We start from the raw sequence: 20,164 nt of genomic DNA, 5'->3' as shown, positions 1-20,164 counted from the left end.
CCGCATAGTCCGCATCGGAATAACCTATAAGATCAAACGGACAATATAAGGGATACCATAGGTAAAGATTTTGTGTTCCAATCAAATACCGAAGAATTCGTTTAACCGCTTTGAAATGGGATTCTTTCGGATTTGCTTGGAACCTAGCACATAAGCAAACACTAAAGAGAACATCGGGACGACTAGCGGTTAGGTAAAGTAGCGATCCAATCATACCTCTATACACCTTTTCACTAACATTCTTACCATGTTCATCTTTGTCCAATTTGGATCCGAGTACCATAGGTGTATCGTGAGAGTTACCTTGAGTCATCCCAAATTTCTTGAGCATTTCTTTAATGTACTTTTGTTGATGGATCATGATTCCATCCTTAGATTGCTTGATTTGGAGCCCAAGAAAGAATCCTAGCTCACCCATCATGCTCATTTCAAATTCCGATTTCATTAGTTCCGAAAAGTAGACACAAAGAAGTTCATTAGTTGCACCAAATATAATATCATCAACATATACTTGGACAATCAACGATTCAAATAGATCGTGTCTTTAAAAACAATGTTTTATCAACGGAACCTCTTCTAAAACCGTTTTCAATGAGAAATTTAGACAACCTATCATACCAACACCTAGGTGCTTGTTTTAAACCATAAAGAGCTTTGTCTAATTTGAAAACATGTTTAGGAAAATCATTGTCTAAGAAACCCGGAGGTTGCTCCACAAAGACATCTTCTTCCAAATATTCATTTAAGAAAGAGGTTTTGACATCCATTTGGAAGAGTTTAATGCCTTTGTGAGCCGCAAAAGCAATGAGTAATCGTATAGCTTCAAGTCGGGCTACCGGTGCATAGGTTTCATCATAATCGATTCCCTCTTGTTGATTATAACCTTGCACCACTAACCTAGCTTTATTCCTTACAATTTCACCCGAATCATCAAGCTTATTGCGAAAGACCCACCTAGTACCAATGACGGTATGGTTGGGTGGTCTAGGGACTAAGTGCCATACCTCGTTCCTTTTGAATTGATTTAGTTCCTCTTGCATGGCAACTAGCCAATAATCATCGGCTAAGGCGATAGTCACATTTGAAGGCTCGATTTGGGATAAGAAGGCATTATGAGCGCAAAAGTTGTGTAAAGATGCCCTTGTTCTTATTCCAGAATTTAAGTCACTTGTTAAGTTGGAAAGAGGATGAGAACTTTGATGCTTCCATTTTCTTGGGACAAAGGCATTTTGTTCCCCCTCAGAGGAAACAGTCTCTGAGACTGTTGTCTGTTGATTAGAGGAAGGATCTGGAATAGTGTCCGAGGATTCTCCTGAGGCAACAGTGTCCGAGACTGTTACTGTTCTGGAAGTGGAGGCAACAGTTGTGGGAACCGTTGCTGAATGAGGTGTGGAATCAGAGGCAACGGTGTCTCTGTTTGTTCCCCCTGGATTGGTGCTTGCATCAGAAGGTAACAGTGTCTGTGACTGTTGCCTAACGTCATTGATTGGAGCCTCCTCATCCTCAAACACAAAGTCTTTTCTCACAAGACCTATCTCAAAATCGTCATCTTCATCATCTTCTCCATCATTTTGTACCTGTCCAAGAATGCTAGATTCATCAAATATGACATGGACACTTTCTTCAATTAGCATGGTTCGTTTGTTATAAACTTTATAAGCCTTGCTATGGTCGGAATAACCAATAAAAACCACTTCATCACTACGTGGATCGAATTTTTCCAAGTTGTCTTTACCATTGTTGTGAACAAAACATTTGCTCCCAAAGCATCTAAAATATGAGATATTGGGTTTTCTACCACGTAAAATTTCATAGGGTGTTTTATTGATTATGCTTCTTATCATGACTCGATTATGAATATAGCAAGCGGTGTTTACCGCTTCGGCCCAAAGGTCTTTAGGCAATTTACTACACAACAACATGGTTCTAGCCATACTTTCAAGGGTACTATTCATTCGTTCGACCACTCCATTTTGTTGTGGTGTTCTAGGAGCCGAAAAATTATGGTCTACACCATTGTCATTACAATAAGCGCTAAATGATGAATTTTCGAATTCGGTTCCATGATAGGTTCTTATGGAAACAAGTTTGAGATCAAGTTTGTTTTGAATCTTTTTCAACCAAATTAAAAATTCATCAAATGCCTCACTCTTGGAACTCAAGAAAAGTGCCCAAACAAACCTAGAATAATCATCAACAATGACACACACATAACGACTACCTCCTCTACTTCTAGTTCTCATTGGTCCACATAAGTCGATATGCAAAAGTTGTAATGGGCGAAGAGTACTCACAATTCTTTTAGACCTAAAGGAACTTCTAACATGTTTACATCTAGCACATTCATCACATACTTTATCAAAGTCAAATTTCATGTTAGGAAATCCTTCTACCAAGTCAAGTCTTTTAAGAGTATTAAGAGTTTTAGCACTAACATGTCCAAACCTTTTGTGCCACAACCAAGGATCATTTTTCATTACACTCATGCATGACATGGTATGACCGGATAACGTGTTTAAGTCGGTTAAGTAAACATCTTTGATACGTCTCCCTTCGAGAATAATTTCATGAGTTGTGGCATCAATTATTCGACACAAATTAGCACTAAATTCCACAATATTACCTTTGTCACAAAGTTGAGAAATGCTAAGGAGATTATGTTTCAAACCTTTGACAAGCCGCACATTGTCGACACAAAGTAACGATGACTTACCGACCTTTCCCATGCCTATTATTTCACCTTTCTTGTCGTCGCCAAAAGTTACCTTGCCACCATCATAAGCTTCTGGTGAGAGGAATTGGCTTCTATCTCCCGTCATGTGACGATAACATCCACTATCCAAGTACCAATTGCGACCGCCTCTCACCAAGCCCTACACAAGATTAGACTTTGAGTTTAGGAACCCAAATAAATTTGGGTCCCTTTTTATCCTTCACATTTCGCAACAAATCTTTTCGAATCCAAACTTGTTTTACAACCTTAATATTTTTGTTAATGTCACTATGTCTTTTCTTGCAAGCATTAAAGACATGACCAGTTTTACCACAATAGTTGCAAATAATGTACTCGGGAAGACCAACATATTTCCTTCTTCTAAAGTCGGTTTGAGTTGGATCCGGTTTTCTGAGGCAACAATCGGACTGACTGTTCCATTTGAAACCAAGACCGATAGTTTTGTCACATCTCTTGGACTGATTAGTGAGGAAATTTAAGACCTTTTGACTTCCTTCCCAATTCTTAGACACATTCTTAGCCTCAACAAGTTCCTTGGTTAAATCATTGATTCTAGTGGTGAGATGTACAATCTTCTCCTTTTCTCTTTTAAGATCATCATTGTTTTCACTTTCAATGGACATTCTTTTCTCAACTATGATGTCACGGGTTTGGTCATTGAGTTTAGACACAAGATAACCCATTTTCTCCTTTGACTCTTCGTACTTGGATCTCATTTTGACAAATCTTTCATTCAATTCCATGAGATTTTCCATCTTATCTTGAACATTAAGCTTAAGACTAGAAATGCAATTTTCTAAATGAACAATTTTGGATCTAGATGAGCTACATTCGGGAGATTCATTTTGAAATTTGAAAAATTTTTCATGAAGCATTCTAATCTCCCTTTTGTAGGCATCTAAGTTGACTTTAAGACATTCATTCTCTTTAGATAAATTAGTGACTAGTTCATTTGACACTTCCTTGACATTGTCAGAGGCAACAGTCTGAGACACTGTTGTTTTAAGTTCTTTTATCTCATCAACTAAGTCATCAATTACACCTTTAGACATGGATTGTTCATTTAGAAGTTCATCACGTTCCTTAGTTATCATAGACATTTGTAAAATCAGAGTGGTATTGACATTTTTAAGATCAGAAACATCATTGGGGTTCGACCTAAGACACCTTAGTTCGTTTGACAACTCCTTGTTCAATTTATTTACTCTTTTCACCTCATCAGAGGCAACAGTCGCATTGTCTGTTGCCTTAAGTTCACTTTTAAGATGAAAGTTTTCTTGAGCAATTTCCTCTATTTCATCTTGCATGAGATCCAACTTTTCAGTTTGTGAACGACACTTATCAAAGAGTTTGTCAAGAAGCTTACATACTTTGTCTTTGGAGTAAGTCCTAGCTTTGGCCTTTAGAAGTTTTACCTCATTGTCGGAATCGGAGTCGGAATCGTCGGGATGAGCCATAAGACATCTAAGATGCTCGGTTTTAGAAGGTTTTGAGAATTTGTCCTTGAGACGACTTGTAAGACACATTTTAGCCTCTAATTCCTCCTCGATGATTTCATCGTCCTCGGAGTCGGACATTCCCCATATGGCGGACATGACTCGGTTTTTGTAGTCCTTTTTAGCCTTATCTCGCTATCTTTGGACTTAATCTCATCCCACTTAGGACATTCTTTAATTTGATGTGATTTGTCATCACATTTAAAGCATCCAATAGTGTTAGAGGGTCTTTTCTTTGGAAAGCGTTTTTTCGTGTAGTTATTGTTGAACTTTTTATGTCCATGGCCATTCACCATTCCAACTAAGTTCCTAGAGAACAAAGCAAACTCATTTCTTCTTCATCCTCATCATCAATTGAAGAGGATGCTAAAGCAAGACTCTTTCCCCTTGAGGATTCACTAGAGTGCTTATCGAGATTGAACTCGTGAGCCATTAGTGATCCCATTAGTTCATGAAGAGATAGAGTGGATAGATCTTTGGCTTCCTCTATGGCGGTAACCTTAGGTTGCCATTTAGTGGTAAGACTACGAAGAATTTTTCGAATGGTGTCCTCGGACTCGAAATTTCTTCCTAGGCTTTTTAGTTCATTTATAATACACGAAAAGCGAGATGAAAAACTTTTTATGGATTCGTCCTTTGACATGTGAAACATCTCATATTGTTGCATGAGAAGGTCAATACGGTGTTTTCAAACTTGAGACGTCCCTTCATAGGCAAGAACAAGGGAATCCCAAATTAATTTAGCCGTAGGACATCCGGAAATCCGACTCACTTCGGCGTCTCCTACACATCGTTGAAGAATCGACATTGCTTTCGAGTTCTTTTCGGCCAACTTAAAATCATTTTCATTGTAATCTTTTTCGGCCTTGATTTTAGTAGAACCCGTAATAATGTCGGTTTCCTCAATAACAAGAGGTCCGTCCTCAATGATTTTCCAACATTGATAATCAATACTTTTAATGTAGTGCTCCATTTTGAGCTTCCACCATCCAAAATTCTCACCGGTAAAGACCGGGATCTTGGAGTGTTTTGAGGGATCCATTTCCCAAGATTCAAACTCTAAGGTGATAAACCTCGATCAAGAGCACGAGGCTCTGATACCAATTGAAGAGTTTAGGATCCAGAAGTACCTAAGAAGGGGAGGGGGTGAATTAGGTACCTTTTAAAAATTTTAACTTAACTTAATTGATTTAAGTTAGTTAAATGAAATGATATCTCAAATACCTAACACAACCTCTTTTAAATGGAGATTAAAAGAAGTGTCGTTGGTTATGATGAAGGCAACAGTGTAACAGACTGTAACTTGTTGTCTTTGTATAAACTGTAAACAACAGACCAACGTGACAGTATAGTAGACTGTTGCTGAAGATAATAAAAACGACAAACTAAGAACTGCAGCGGAAAAGAATAAACAAAATAAGTTCAACACAATCGGTTTTGAATTGGTTCGGCCTACACTCTATAGGCCTACGTCCAATCTACTTCTCATTAATAATTTGATAACGTAATTAACTCTAATTACAATTATTCTATTACAACGAGATTCCCCACAATCTACTCCGATCGTGCTACTCAAGAAACTACTCCGTTTCTTTAAGCTCTATCTAGTTCTCAAATAGTTATAGGACCAAATATCTCTAAGTTGTTCACTTAAGAACGGGAGAGATCAATTTTGGATCAACTAAGAGAAGAAAGACATTAAGCTAAGCCATACTTAAATAAATGAACCATTTTTGAGACTTGTAAGAAATATGAAAAACTTGCAATTTAAAAGATTTTAAATACTTGAAAGCATTAAGGGTTTTGCAAAGGTTTTCAATTTCTTTCTCAGATTTTATAAGCTATGAAAGTGTGTTTTATGCAAAGAAGGAGCATCTCTTTATATAGAGGAAGAAGGGTGGAGTTTACTTTATATTAAATTAATATAAAGTAAATCAAGTTTAGTAAGCCACAAGTTTTCAGTCAAAAGCATTTTCCTTGCACCAAAATGGGTAGTCAAAAAATCAAGCAAGAAAGGTTTTCTTTCCTTCTTTGCCAAGAGTCACACATGTGACTTGGGCAAATAGGGGAAGTCTTTAAAAAGCTTTCAAAAACACAAACTTGGAATCTTAACTTGTTTAGGCAAAACTTACATCTTACTAACTAATCTAATTACTTAAATTAGTTAGATGAGATGCCACAATTAAATAAAAGAGAAATATATTCCTTTTGAAAATAATGGTTCATCCGTCCAGGAAGGTAACAGTGGGCGACACATCATTACCTCGATAGCAAAGTTAATATTTTTCTAACTCGAACCTATGGACCCTTAAACAATACAAGACGATCTTCATCCTTGGCTTCATTCTACTTTGATCATCATCAATCTTTGTAAATCCTATTAAGAAAACTTAAGAGAAACATTAGTAACATTTGGTTTGTCATCATCAACACAATAAGCTCAACAATAAGTTTTAAGAAGGATTATACTCTCTACAGTAGGTCTTCTAAGAGACCGCCTCTCAATAAAATTGTGAGAGACGACCCATAAATGATCTGAAACATACCACTTTGTATTTTCGGGTAACAGGAGAGAGAAAAAAATCCACATTTAAATTAAATTTGAGAGAGAAAAAAGGAAAGAATTAATTACAAGATCATTTCCCACAAAATCTTCAACCGTCACTCCTACCCTAATTGAGATTCCTAAAATTTTCATTTACCATTATTCCTTTCAAACGTATGATCAACCAAAATTTTTTTCTCCCAAATTTGAAATCCAAGTTTTCAGAATAAGGAAGAAGACGACTAGGAAGAGTCCCGTTAAGCCATCACCGATGAAGAGAGTGAAAATCGTACTCGGTATGTTGTTCATTGTCTATATTGTTGAATAAATTTATATGTTGCATGTCTAATTTTATACCCAATACTTGCTTCATTTTGCATGTATTGTTGCATCGATGGTTAAAATTTAATTAGAGTACTCAAATATGTTGTTCAATTAGCTTATTATGAATCAGTAATTTGGTTTTATTGTATTTATTGTGGGGTGTTTTGTGTGGAATACGAGATTTTAATTAGTTGTTTTGTACATCTTGTTAGAGGTTTTGTGTGGAATGCGAGTTTTTGCTAGTTCCTATTTCTTGTTTTTATTGTTTGTACCTGCATTCACATTTTTTTATTTTTGTACCTGTTTTTTGAAATTTTGTACTTGTACCGGTTTTTTTGTATTCTGTACTTGTATCGTAATTTTGTACCTAATAGTCGCTTTTGATTTTGTCGATAGTTGCCTTGTTGTATACTACCTTTAATTTGCTGTTTTGCATCACCTCCTTATATATTGTACATGTTTTTATACATTTTGTATCTGTACCGTAATATAGCCTAATTGTATCGTTGTTATATTTTACCTTTAATTTGTTGTTTTGTATCTCTTCTTTATATCTTGTACCTGTTTTGTTAAATTTTGTATTTGTACCTTAATATAGCTTAATTGTATCTTTGTTATATGGTACCTTTAGTTTGTTTTGTTGTATCTCTTCTTTACATCTCGTACCTGTTTTGATAAATTTTGTATTTGTATCTTAATATATCTTAATTGTATCTTTGTTATGTATTACCTTTAATTTGTTCTTTTGTATCTCTTTTTATGTCTTGTGCCTGTTCTGATAATTTATGTACTTGTACTTTAATATAACTTTTTTTTTTGAAAGAAAGGATCAATTCATTAATAAATAGTCATACGACATCTACAACATGTGACAAATTTGAACGGATACAACCCGACTAGAATCAAATAAAATAAAATCTTGTTCAAAGAAATATCTGTAAACTTGAATTGCTCCAAAGCATGTCCTCTATCATATCGCCGCAAACAGCTTTTCACAAGAGGATCATAGGATCTTGAGCCTTGACGAGAGACGATTTCATCTGACCAAATTGAGTGCAACCAACAAATTGACAACATATGTACTAACATATAACGATCTATTACGAAACTGATCTTCCGCATCTTCACAATATGAGGAACGACCAAAGCGCTCTTATCTATATTTCCAATATAACTAAAACCTAGAAAAACAAGGACTGAAAAAACTCCAAAAATAGAGACAGACAAACGGATCTCACCAAAAGGGAGACTTTTATTGATTAATTCATAAAGTTTCATACTAAAAATTGATAAATAAAGTTTTTTGGGGGCTTACCATCGATCAATAGTCGATGGAAGCCCCAAATTTGATTGATGAAGGCTAGGGTTTTTTAGAGAGAAGAGGGGAAGAGAGAGAAAGATTTTAAAGGATTTGTCTTGTACCTTAATATAACTTAATTGTATATTTGTGATGTAGTACCTTTAATTGGTTGTTTTGTATCCCCTCTTTACGTCTTGTACCTGTTTTGATACATATTGTACTTGTGCCTTAATATAGCTTAATTGTATCGTTGTTATATTGTACCTTTAATTTGTTCTTTTGTATTTCTTTTTATGTCATGTAAGTATTTTGATAATTTCTGAACTTGTATCTTAATATAGCTTGATTGTATCTTTGTTATGTAGTACTTTTAATTTGTTATTTTGTGTATCTTCTGTACATCTTCTACCTTTTCTTTGTTGTTTTGTATCTTTGTTATATAGTACCATTAAGTTGTTGTTTTGTACTCGTGCTTTTAGCATTTGTATTTTATACAAGGCATTATGTGTAGATTAAATTAATACCTTTAACTATTAATTATAATAACAGAAAATGGAGAATGCTCAAATAGTAAGGATCAAGATGTTGAAAGAACGAAAATATTAGGGAATGGAAATGAGCTTTATAAAATATGGGGTGTTCGAGGAATATGAGCTCTACTAATGTTCAACCAACTAGAAAGGTCAAAGAAGCAAAGAAAAATGGAGCAAAAAAGAAGAATTGACTTTCACTTATTTATGTAATGTTGAACACGTTTTTAGACAATTTTAGGTTGTTTATGTAGCTAGATTATTTGGTTTTGATTTGTTGCATTTTATTAGACATTATATTGAAAGTGTTATGCAAGTTTAGTGTGACGACTATATTTCTTCGCGCAATTATTGTGTTTATGCTGGTAAGATAATTTCGTACCGGTCAAAGAATACCAGTTTATATTAGTTTCGTACTACGCGACAATGAGATTATATGTGTAATTATAATATTTAAAAGTAACATTATGGTGTACTTATGATACATAACTTTGAAATTAGATACAACATTGTTGGCATTTCCACGTAACAAACTAGTTAATGTTCGCATGACAAATATTGTAATTGGTACAACATGGCTGGCATGTTGGGATGTACTAAACTTATCGAAATTAAACACTAATATAGTACTCGCATTTCTAAGAAATGTAGCATAATAAGACCCTTGTTTGTTTCCAGTGTTATTTGTTAATGATATTTGTAATCGTACCGTATTTATGTAAATTACGTACCACTTTATGTAAGTTATGAAAAAATTAGCAAAAGTATCCTCTTGTATTATCGTATGTACTATATAAGTATACGCATGAATTATCTTATGATGTATGTAAGTTTCTAATGGTGGTACAACTTTGTTTGTACGTGTGGACCATTCTTTACCCCGAATAAAATGCATTTTGAATGATGGGCATATAATTCGTATAATCCTTCCCACTTCAAAGCTTTCGCCACGACTAATGAACCACCAATGTCTATGCCATATGCAATAACTTCTACATCATGATAAAAAGTACCCAAGTTAATGGATCGTAAATAGGGAACAATGGTACGTAACAAGAGAACAACGGTACACAAGTGATTAAAGATAACGAACGTAGCTACATAACAAGGAAACAATGGTACGAAATTAATTCCAAGTATGGCGAAATAATTCTTTACTATCATCCTCTGATATTGCGAGATCACCTTCCTCAAACGCTATCGAATCATCTTCAATATTTTTCATCTTTGTTTGTACGCGTGGACCATTTCTTTACCCCGAATACAACGCATTTTGAATGTTGGACATACAATTCATATAATCCTTCTCACTTCAAAACTTTCGCCCCGACTAGTGAACCACCAATGTATATGCCATATGCAATCACTTCTACATCCACTACAAGAAAAACGCGGGTTAGTGACGGCCCTACCGACGGAAAAAAGAGGCCGTCAGAAAACACGGGTTACTGACGGATTTGTGACGGAAATTCCGTCAGTAACTTTTCCTGACGGATACCCCGTCAGTATCTATTGGCGCGTTGACTAAGTCAAAGGCGCCAAAAAACCTGTGACGGAAATCCCGTCAGTAATTCCTTAATACTGACGGAATATCCGTCAGTGGGTTTCACACGCAAAATTGAGTACAAATGAAATTATTTTAGCCCATCGACGGAATATCCGTCGGTTTTTCAAAATCGACGGAATTTCCGTCGGTGGGCCAAGATATTTGAATTCGCATCGATGATGACGATCGTCACAATAATTGGCCCACCGACGGAATTTCCGTCGATTTTGAAAAACCGACGGATATTCCGTCAGTGGACCAATAATTGTGACGTGTACAGTCACTTAAATTATTGGTATATAAAGTGGACATCTGACGGATTTTCCGTCAGTAAAATAGGAATACTGACGGAATTTCCGTCAGGATTTCTATTTCACTGACGGAAAATCCGTCAGATGCCCTTATAAACTAAGACACGGGAACACTTTCCCCTCACTTTACCAAATTTCCCCAAATCAATTAAAAATCGTCAACCCTCCTAACCTCCTTAAAACCCGACACCACCACCACCCCCCTCCACTTCCGGCTCCACCAACACCAACACCAACACCAACACCAACACCACCACGCCGTCGCCATCACTATAAGGTAATTTACTTTATCTTTTTTTCCTATTTCCTTTATCTTTTTCCTTCTCCTTCATCCTTTTCCTTCTCCTTTTCTTATTTATCTTTTTTTTTTAATAGTAGGCCGCCACCCTCCTCCGCCAGCCGCCGCCTCCGCCGCCAGCCGCCGCCACTGCCCCTTCTTTTTCATTTTTTTTTGTCAAGTTAATTAGGTATTACTCCTTTTAATTTTTTTAATTAGTTTAATTAATTTAGATTATTAGTTATTGTTTTAATTGTTGTTGAAAAAGGGTTGGTGTTGATGCATGTTGACTTAGGATAGAAGCCAATGTTGTGACGGATGTATGTTGTTAATGTATGTTGTTAATTTAGATTATTAGTTATAATTTTTTTTTTTAATGTATGCATGTTGACTTAAGATAGATATTTAATTTTATTGTTAAAAATTAGATTATTATTAAATGTTAATTAGAATAGATATGAATTAGACTAGATATGTAAAATGAAAAGTAAATCATGTTAGTTTATGTTAATTGAAAAAGTAGTCATTGTTGTATGTTTTGTTTTTAATATTGTTAAAATTATTGTTCATATTGACCTAGTACCCGTTCAAAAATTACTCACTAGGAGTAATTTTTGAATAGTCCCCGTTTGGGATCGTGTCTTTGTGCGTTTAAGTCACTTAGGTAGTAAACATGTGCTTGTGATTTGTTAATGAGAAAAGAGTTTGGTAACAATTCCTTTAATGTTCTCTAAATGCATATGTAGAGTAATTATTTATTCTATATTGTGTATTTGGAGAACGGATGGGAATTGCTGCCGAATTTTTTTTCTCATTAATAAATCACAAGTACATGTTTGCTAGTGACTTAAAACGTACATTGATGGGTTTAGGTTGGAGTGATAAGGACCCAATTCAAAGAAATACAATATTTATATTGGTTAAAATGTTAAATTATTGTTTATTATGCTTGATTTTGATTGTTGTTAGGTTATTATCTTTTTTAATGGCATATATAAATGTGTAGATATATAATAACATGAAAAGATTAGAACGACAGTGGATGTATGAAAAATTAGACGAAAAAAAGAAACCCAAGAAAGCATATGCAGAGGGGGTGAAAGAGTTTATTAAATTCGCGGAAGGAAGTAGTGAGTACAAGAATTTAGGTGAAATGAGGTGTCCGTGTAAGAAATGCAAAAACCTAGGTTTTAAAAGGAAAGCAGATGTTCAAATTCATCTTTGGTCGTATGGTTTCGCCGATAATTATTATGTATGGACATATCACGGTGAGAAACTACCTAGTACAAATGCTAGTGAGAATCCTTACCGTGAGTTCGTGGAAAATGCATTGCGTGATACTGTTGACCAAATTTTGGAGGATCGACTTAATCCTGATGACCTTAACGATGAAGAAGTGCGTTATGAAACCCCGAACCCCCAAGTTTCTTCGTTCTTTAAAATGTTAGAGCAAGCCGAACAACCGGTGTTTGAGGGAAGTGATATGAGTTTGTTGCAAGCAGCTGCTAGGTTGTTATCACTCAAATGTGAGAACAACATATCTCTTAGATGCGCTAATGGTTTTGTGTCGTTCGTTAGTGACATTGGGTCCTAGTAACATGGTGAAGTCTTGGAGACGGTATTCCATCAACGGCTATAAGTTTCGAGCTTATAAGGAGGGAGTTGATGTTTCGAAGTCTACGTTAAGCAATGGGGTTTCTGTGAATTCAACTGAAGGGTTGGACTACTATGGAACCCTAAATGAAGTAATTAAGCTTTCTTATTATGCTGAGCAAAGGGTTTATAGGGTTATATTGTTTAAATGTGATTGGCTTGATAATTCCCCACAAGGACTTAGTATCCATAAGGTTTATGGACTTGTAGATGTAAACGAGAAAAAGAAACGTCGTGGACATAACCCATTTGTGGCAGCTTTTCAAGTCGATCAAGTTTGTTATGCTCCTTATCCAACCATTAAGAAAGGTAATCAAGGTATTCAGTGGTCCGCGGTTTTTAAAACCAAGGCAAGATCACAAGTTGATGCTCCTATTGAAGAAAGTGTCTTTCAAGAAGATGTGGTTGTGAATGATCACTCAATTTCACCGATTTTGTTGGAAGATATAGAGGATGAAGATGTATACGAAGTGACAGTGGAAAGAGGTCAAGGGGAATATGACAGAGACGTCGAAGAAGAAGGGGATGAAGATGAAGTTGAAGAACTTATTAGATACGAAAATGAAGAATCAGAGGAAGAAGTAGGAGTGCTTTTTTCAGAAGATGAACCTGTTTTGATTTGTAGTGATAGTGATAGTGAGGAGGACTAGTTGTAATTGTACAATTATTAAACATTCAATAAAATTTGCCCTCCGTTTTTTATTACTTGTCGTTCTAGGCTATTTGGTTTTTTGTTTTATACATGTCGTTTTAGCTTAACATCAATAGTGTGTTTCAATTTTCAAGGTTTGGTTATAAGAAACCTCTCAATTCACCCAATAAAATGCATTAAAGAAGAGGCAAGTGGTAATTAGTTCACAGTTTTCCATAGTGTTTTTTTCAATTGTTTATATATACCCTGCAGAAATGGTTGTTTTGAACTAACGATTTTTTTTTTGAACTAACAATTTGAATTGTTTACATGCAGTGATTATGCCGAACATTTTTCGCCGTATGATTGGGAGCAATAGTAAGGCAAATGCATCACAACAGAATCGGGAGGACGACGAGGTTGAGAATGAGGAAGATCCTGAACCTCCAACACGAAGACAGAAGAACATGCAGGTGACTCTCTCAGCGGCCCGTGCTCGGCCAGATCATTTTTGGTAAGTTTATGTTAATTTTTTAATTTTTAAAAAACTTAACATTTACAGTTTTAATTTCAAATATTTATGTGTTTTTCAGGTGGGATGACGAACCAATCAATAAATATGTTACTTGGTCGTTCATCTGTAACACAGGAGATGAGTACTTCACTAGGTGGGGTGAAGCGAGTAACGCACAAAAATCGAAGATGTGGAATTACTTTGCGGTAATTATGTTTTTCAATAATAATTTTCTTAAGTTTATAATAATTTTCTTAAGTTTATAAGAATTTTCCAAAGTTTTATATAACTAATTTCACACTTGTTTTTGAAACAGACTCATGTAAGATCCATCGATCCTGAGTATGATCCTATTCTTGAGTGGCAGGCGAGGGTAACGAGGCGGATTACCACTCTTATTAATGGACTAAAATATAACAAGAAACCGCCAAAGTGGGTGCCTGCTTCTTGGTTGGAGAACCTTAGGAATAGGCCAAATGATCCTACTTTTGCCAAACATTCGAAAATCAACACGGCAAATAGGAAGTCGGGTGGGAAATATGGGAAAGCTGATGTATCACTTTCATATATACTTTTATAGCCCCCTTTATACCACTTTACATACCGTTTCGTGCCTATTTTATCATTTATATGCCTTATTTCAATGAATTGTCGATACTGCCGCTATTTCGTGTTTTGATGCAGAAATGACTCGTTATGAGTATGATCAAGCTAATATTAGCATGGCGGAGACGGCATAGAAGAATACACGAAGCATGGCACGGTAAACGAGGAATCACGAAGACTAGAAGTGAAAGAAGAGAAGAAATAACCTGTGAAGCAAGTTCCTCGATCGAGTCACCGCTGACTCGATCGAGCAACTGTCCTCGATCGAGTCACCTCTGACTCGATCGAGGATCCTCTCTGGCGGGCTTATTTCCGGAATTTCCTAAAACGTTAATCTTTTGTTATAAATTAAAGACTCGTGTTTTATTGTTGGACTACGTTATATTTTGCTTGGATACTGCTGGAAAACTCTCTTAGAACCCTAATCTTTCCCTTGTATGGTACTAATATTTCCTCATTAATTAATCATTATTGTTTTATGTTCATCAATTATTGTTTTATGCTTTCAATCATGTTTTCATCTTTAATCATATTTGTTGTTGTTATTATAATTATGAGTAGCTAATCCCCTCATCTAGGAAGAAGGGGATCTAGGTTAATAAAAAAAGGGAAAATCAATTAGTTGCTATTGATATCATTAAAGTTTTTGTTTGATTATTGTAATTCTTCTAGTTAATCAACTTGAGGCCTGAGTTATTAATTAGTGTAACGAATCGATCCTATCGCCGACTGGGTTAGAATTGATATAGGTTGCGATAATCAAATAGAGAGTATCTAATCATAGCGACCGCATGTTAGAATCGATCTAAAGGGCATAATGGAGTCGACCGATCTTATGACCTTAAACAACTTGATAGATTTAGTAATTGATTAATAGACCCCATATAATTGACCTAGTGAACCGGAAATCCTAGACTTTTAATATCATCGTTTAAACTTCTTTTTATTACTCGCACTTAGTTGGTTAGATAACAAACAAAACAAACCCCCAGAAAACGGTTACCTTTAAGACAGATTTAAATATAAACAAACTAGATAATCACCGCCTCCCTGTGGATTCGACCCTGACTTACCGCTAGCTATTTTGTTAGTAGTAGTTTAGGTTTACTTTGATTAAGGTGATACGACTTTAGCCTTATCAAATTTGGCGCCGTTGCCGGGGAGGCAACAATTTTTCTGTTTGTTTTTGTTTAGTTTGTCTTTTGTCTCAGGGAACATCAGTTCCTTGAGACCGTTCTAATGTTTTCCATCGAGTTTCTACAGGATGAAGATGAGAACTTCCATGATTACATGCATAGATGGAATGATTGGATTTGTTCCCATAATTACGAGGCCAAAATTCCACGACTTACTATGTGCCTTACCATCATAAAAGGTATGAACAGACAAACCCAAGCCTATATTGACTCCATAGGTATGGGAGATTTTGGTGGTAAGAATATTGAAGATGTCCTTTCTTTATTTAAATGGCTTGCTATTGAATGCATTAAACCCACTTTTTCATTTCAGTCATATACATGGATGAGGGTGTGGGTGAGACCATAGAAACCGTTTTAAAGAATGAAAAAGATATTGAGGGAAACATAGAGGATGAGACCATATGCTCAGTTGATAACTCCTTCTTTGACGACAATCTAGAACCCCTCTATGACGATTTTACAGACAGTGAGTCACATGAGGAAGACTTGACAGACCCCTTAGATTACCCCTTTTGTGATGAGTCTTGGGATCAGGAGAGTGAGGATGTGCGATTCGAAGATCTTGAAGTTAAATGGGACTCATGTGACGATATGTTAACTCTTTCTTTGGAGAATTCCCCTTCAGTTGTTGAATTTGATTCTAATTTTGAGTCTATTGAGGTTCATTTTATTATGCCTGTGCAAAATGCATATTTTGATGTTTCTGATGTTGAAGATGATATTGATGAATACTCTGCACAAGGGCCCCCTACTAAGAACCCTTTAGATGCTTTGATATCTTTTGAGACATGTACAAGTGAATCTCCCATTTGGAAAGCTGAGTTGGATGCTTTAGAGGCTGAAATATATGGGATAGAGCCTATCAACAAAGGAAATGCGGAGGTATACGAGTCAGTGAATACTCCTAGCCCGGTAGAGGTAATATATTCTTTTGCCACTGATTCTGTCATTAGGAGTGGTAGACCTCCTGACCAAGAGGTAATTGCTGACGATAACTTCATAAGGATTACTGGTGTGGTGAGTGATAAACTATCTCGTATGACTTCTACTTTGTGCTTTGATACTCCATCCTCTTTTAGTTGGACGAATAATTTGATGCGATTTTTGCTATAATTGTCATCAAAAATTTGATATGCTGAGACGGTCTTTAACATTGATTTTATATGCTCCTGTTATATCTTGGTGCTACTTATGCTTTTGTGTAGCACATGCGCAGATTTATGATCGATTATTAAGAGCTTTGAGCTGTTTTGATTGTTTCCAATTGCGGGTAATTGATATATAAAGAAAGGAAGGGGACGGCAATAGGTTCCTCGATCGAGTAAGACGAGGCTCGATCGAGTCACCACGTTTTTGGGTTTATTCATAACCTGACGATGATAGGATTGTGCGGTTGATTATCTACCCCTGTTTTGCAGCTGGTTTGGGGGAATCATAAGCTCTTACCCGGTATTCTCTTTCCTTGTACCTTCTTTTATTGTATTATCTAGTTATTTCCCATTCTTTTTGTTAGTTGTGTCCTTTAGGTTGCTGGATTTGTGTGTGATTGCTATGTTGTAGGCGTCACAATGAGGACACTGTGACATTTAGGTTTGGGGGAAAGTATTTATTTCTGTTGTGTGTGAAAAAAAATCCATAGAAATTAAAAATTTTAAAAAAACACAAAAACACGTTTTTCCTTTGTTTTAGGTCGAGTCTTGGTGAATTGAATAACAATGATGTTAAATTGCATTGTTTTTGCATTTGAATCTCAAATAGTTGTCCATGTACATTATTTTGACTCGTTAGCCATGAAAACAAAGCTCATAATTCAAGTCTTTACCGTATTGACATGCCTTATATTGATTAGATTTGACATAATTACGTTGGTAAACTACTTAAATTCTGAGGTCTATAGAGCTTCCTAGGCCAGGATCATCAATAAATTGGTCTCATTGTCAATTAGGCTTGAGTGTGGTTTCTCTTTGTGGAATGTGTAATATTAAATTGCATAAGTGTGACATTGATTTCTTGATACTTTTATTGCTTTCATTTTACTAAGTACATGTGGAGAGGCGATTCTTATCGTTTAAATAAGCCTTACATTACCTTTTGTTAGCCCGTTTGAACTCTTGTAGCCAATATTAATTACATCCTATGAGCTACAATCCAAGAATTTGCCTACCTTTTTCTAGGGACAAATAGCTTGCTTGTTTATCATGTTTATTTTGCTATTATGGTTGGGTTGGGACTTATTGTTGTCATGTGGGTATAGCAAAATACTTTTAGCGATTGTGTTGTATCCTTGTGTTGGAAAAAGAAAAATATGAAGCAAAAGAAAGAAAAAAAAAAGAAAAGAAAAAAAAAATCGAAAAAAAGAAAAAAGAAAAGAAAAGAGATTGCTTCGTTTGGTTTTGTCAAGGATCAAAAGGATGGTTGTTAGAGTCTAATGCATAGTTGGAGAGTAATTTATTAGCTCTCATACATTGTAAAGTTGAGATCATTTCTCTAAGTTGGGTTCATCTGTTATTTTAAGATTTGGTTTTGGTTAGCGCTGCGACTACCGTCTTAGCTCCACATATCCATAACGTGCTTTGGCACAAACCATTTCTATCCCTTTAATCCATTTGCCACCCTTATTGTCCTTGATACATGTACTTTTGTCTGCATATGGTGATTGCATATTAGTTGGGGAAATTTCTATCACATTAGATTGCATGCATGTTTCATAAGTTGAGTGAGTGTTTCTACTTCTCTCTATCTTCACATATAACTCACCCTTACAATACTTATGAGTGCATGAGTGAATCCGCGAGAATCCGACTAATTTGTCTTGCAAGATCGAAAGGTATTTGGCATTTGTCTATAGTATGGTGACCTGAGACTTGAGCTACGTTTTCTATTTTCCGTACCTTTGAATTTGTTTTATTGGTACACTTTAGTCATTACTTTGTTACAGATATGGTAGCTTGGGATTTGTATGTGCATTAAACAATAGCTCTGAGTTGTTTATTCGCCATTTGTATGTTTGCCTTTTGTATTGTGTGTTGCTTTGCTTGAGGACAAGAAAAGAGATGGTTTGGGGGAGTTTGATGAGTCATAATTATATACATATTTATGCCTCCCCTTAATTACTTTTGATACTGTTTTCGTGCTAGTTTATATCATTTACATGCCTTTTATGTTAGAATGTTGATACTTCCGCCTTTTGATGTTTAATGCAGGAATGATGCATTTGAGGAGCAAAGGAATGAAATGGGCATCGCGGAGTGAGCATGAAGGGATACACGAAGCATGGAACGAGAATCCATAAGAATGAAGGAAGAGAAGTTAAGAAGAAAACACGAAGAAAAGAGCTTCTTATTACAAGTGCCTACTTTGAAGAGCCATATCTCGAGTTCTACAATAGATTTTCAAGTGATTATAATTGGAAGTGAAAGCCTATCCTCTTAGCTTTCCAACGCCATAAAAATCGCTTGTTTCTGACAAGTAACGAAGAAATGGCGGCCGTTTGAAGTTCAGTGCGCGAAGCAGGAAATTGGTGCCTCGATCGAGTCAAGCTTGGCTCGATCGAGGAACTTCATGCTCGATCGAGTCACTCTCGACTCGATCGAGGAACCAACCTAATCAATAAACTTTGCAATGTCGAGAGTTGGGGTATCTGGGAATTGGTGCCTCGATCGAGTCAACCTTGGCTCGATCGAGGAACCACTAGTTTCCGCAATATTCCGCAAATTTCCTTAAGTCGGTTATGACTACTATAAATACCAAAACTCGTACTCTAGGTTATTTTTGTGCTTTTATTTCAGTAGTTTAGTATAGCTACCTTAGAAAACTCTCTCAAATGCTTAGTTTAGTTTAATTATTGTTCGGATCTATTGCCTTTAATTACGGTATTGTTCTAATCTTTCTTCAATTATTATTTCAATTGTTTGTTTATCTTTATTATTGTTCATCATATTTTCCATTACTATTATTGTTATTCTTTCTATTATGCGTAGCTAAATTCCTCATCTAGGATGAAGAGGATCTAGGTTAATTAAAAGGGGAAAATTGATTAATTGTTAAGGAAATCATATAAGTTGTCGTTTGATTGTTGTTCTTATTCTAGTTAATTGACTTAGGCCTGAGTTGTTAATTAGTGTAGCGAATTAATCCTTTCACCGACCGGGTTAGAATTAATATAGGCTGCGATAATCAAATAGATTGTATCTAATTATAGCGACCACATGTTAGAATCGATATAAAGGGCATAATTGAGTCGACCGATCTTATGACCTTAGATAACTTGGTAGATCTAGCAATTGATTAATAGACCCCATATAATTGACCTAGTGAACCGGAAATCCTAGACTTTTAATATCATCGTTTAAACCTCTTTTTATTACTCGCACTTAGTTGGTTAGATAACAAACAAAACAAACCCCCAGAAAACGGTTACCTTTAAGACAGATTTAAATATAAACAAACTAGATAATCACCGCCTCCCTGTGGATTCGACCCTGACTTACCGCTAGCT

Source organism: Silene latifolia, chromosome 1 (genome assembly GCF_048544455.1).
Source record: "Silene latifolia isolate original U9 population chromosome 1, ASM4854445v1, whole genome shotgun sequence".
NCBI classification, from domain to species: Eukaryota; Viridiplantae; Streptophyta; class Magnoliopsida; order Caryophyllales; family Caryophyllaceae; genus Silene; species Silene latifolia.
This window is presented reverse-complemented; position numbering follows the sequence as displayed.